The sequence below is a fragment of the Protomyctophum parallelum genome (assembly GCF_964188405.1).
Source record: "Protomyctophum parallelum genome assembly, chromosome: 19".
Classification (NCBI taxonomy): domain Eukaryota; kingdom Metazoa; phylum Chordata; class Actinopteri; order Myctophiformes; family Myctophidae; genus Protomyctophum; species Protomyctophum parallelum.
Window position 1 is genome coordinate 44,509,924 of NC_139717.1, and position 2,387 is coordinate 44,512,310.

Sequence of the window (2,387 nt, forward strand, 5' to 3'; positions counted from 1 at the left end):
ATTTACAACTCTAGCAAGTGGAAAAATCCATAATAATCATATAAAAATGACGACTTGCGGAGTGTGATTATAATGTTCAGTTTTTACAACAAAATCAACAGTACACATAGGCCTACTGTAGCATGTGACATGTCAAACTAGGAGGTTTTCATGACTCTGAATCCATTTCAAGCATTAGCTTTGCACAAAAAACACGCCTTGGGCTCAAAACGGCCATAGCCACTTGCCCAAATGTGCACAAAATGCGCTGACCTCATCACATTTCAGCTATGGCCGGAGTGACAAAAACTTTAAAAGTTGCTTGAAAGAAATATTCTCTGACACTCTCTGGAATGACTATGAAAGAAGGTTTCCCAGTGAGGTTCAAAAGCTGATGGCTTCAGTTACCTTAAGGGTACAAATGATGATGTAGAAATGTCCTGCCCTTATAGCCTAGTAAAGCTGGCTGAGAAAGAGAAACCGATAGAGGATTACTTTGAGAATGTGAAGGGTGTCATCTGGAACGAAGGGTTGATCAAACTCTCAAAAGCAAAGGTGAGATCTTTTTTTGATGAAAGCCTGAGTGGCATCACTAAAAGTCTCAAAGAGATCTTTAAAAAGGATTTCAGCATCGACTACCTTCTGTTAGTGGGAGGTTTTGCCTTAAGTGAGATTCTACGCACACACATTACCGAGCAGTTTGGTGCTCAGTGCAAAGTACTGTGCCCTGCGTTGGCCCAGCAGGCCGTTATGCAGGGAGCTGTCATGTTTGGAAGAAGCCCTGACGCAGTGGCATCACGAAAAAGTGCTTTTGCTTATGGCATCGCTGTCTCTGGACCGTTTGATGCGTCAAAGCATAAGCCTGAGAAGAAGTTCACAAGTGAGAGGGGTGACCGCTGTCGTGATCTTTTCGAAACACTGGTGACAATAGATGAAGATGTGGGTTGGAACGAAACCAGAGAGCACATCTTCATACCACCGAATAGAAACACGACATCAGTGCTTATCAGTTTTTTCCGCACAGAAACGAGAAATCCACTATATGTTGATGAGTCATGGGGAATAGAAAAACTTAACTCAATTGAACTTCCGATGCCAGATACTACACGTGGGCTGGATCGTGAAATCAAGTTTCAAGTCAAATTTGGCTTCACAGAAATAACAGCCACTGCCACTGATGTGGATTCCAAGTCAACAAAGTCAGTCAAAATTGACTTTTTGAGCAAATAATTACTGTAGATAAATAAGGGTAAGACTATTGCAGATAGTCTTAAGCAGAGCAAATTGCTATGTAATTGGCATAAAACCTATTCAGAAATGACAGGATCAATGTAGAGTGCAAAGAAAAAGTATTTAATACCAACTTATTTATTGCCCCTAAAACGATGAAATTCCAGGCCTGCACCACATTTTCACGACTTTTCAGTGGTGCGCTATGAACTTGTAGATCTGCTATTTTTCAATAGCTAAAGTATAACGAAACACTTAAAACACCAAAAGGGGTTACCGCCCAAATGGGTTAAATGTATCAATTAATTAAATACAAAGGACCTTAATGAACAAGTGGAAACTAGCCCTGAGGGCTGCTTATTCGGGTTGTCCTTTTAGCATTCTTTTTGAATAAATCTGTTCCATTGTGCTTTTTTTGCAATCTGTTAATTCACTCAATCAATTAAAAAAAGTCACACCAGGGGCCACATGAGGGGCTGCAATTGGTTGGAGCAACGGTGTGCCACAGACACAATACTTGTTCTAAAGGTTGGATCACAAGTTCTAGCACTGTTCTAAGACATTGGTAACTGTCTCATCAGCTTCTCATCTGACTTAATCAACAGGCACTCATGTGACGTGTGAATTCCTCTGATACATACTTATGTTTGTAATTTTTATTTTGAATATGCCAATAAAACAGAAACAATTCCTTGCATTTCGCATCACAAAGAAAAACTATTAAAATAAATAGTTAAAATATAGCAAGAAGAAATAAAAGCATAAATAAAAAAGAAATAAATAAATCTAAGCATATCCGAAATAGAGTGAAAATAAGTAAAAACGTATAAACTCCCACGCCTCAGACCCCTTCAGAGTTGTATGTATGTATGTATGTATGTATGTATGTATGTATGTTTATGCCTAAAATGTATTGCAATATGAAAATTATGCCACTAATACTAGTGGTCTGTTACCACTGAAACAACATAGGCTCGGGCTAAGGGCCGATTCATACTCCTATTTTACCCCTGTTTCGGCGCTGTAGTGCCAAAATGATTTCGGCTCGTCAGAAGTTTTCAGTAGCACCGAAGAGCCGACTTTAGGACGGTACCCGCCCCCTCGAACCTCAAACGACATCACATTGTAGGCTCTACAGCGCCAAACCGACTTTTATTCGGCTCTAAAATAGGAGTATG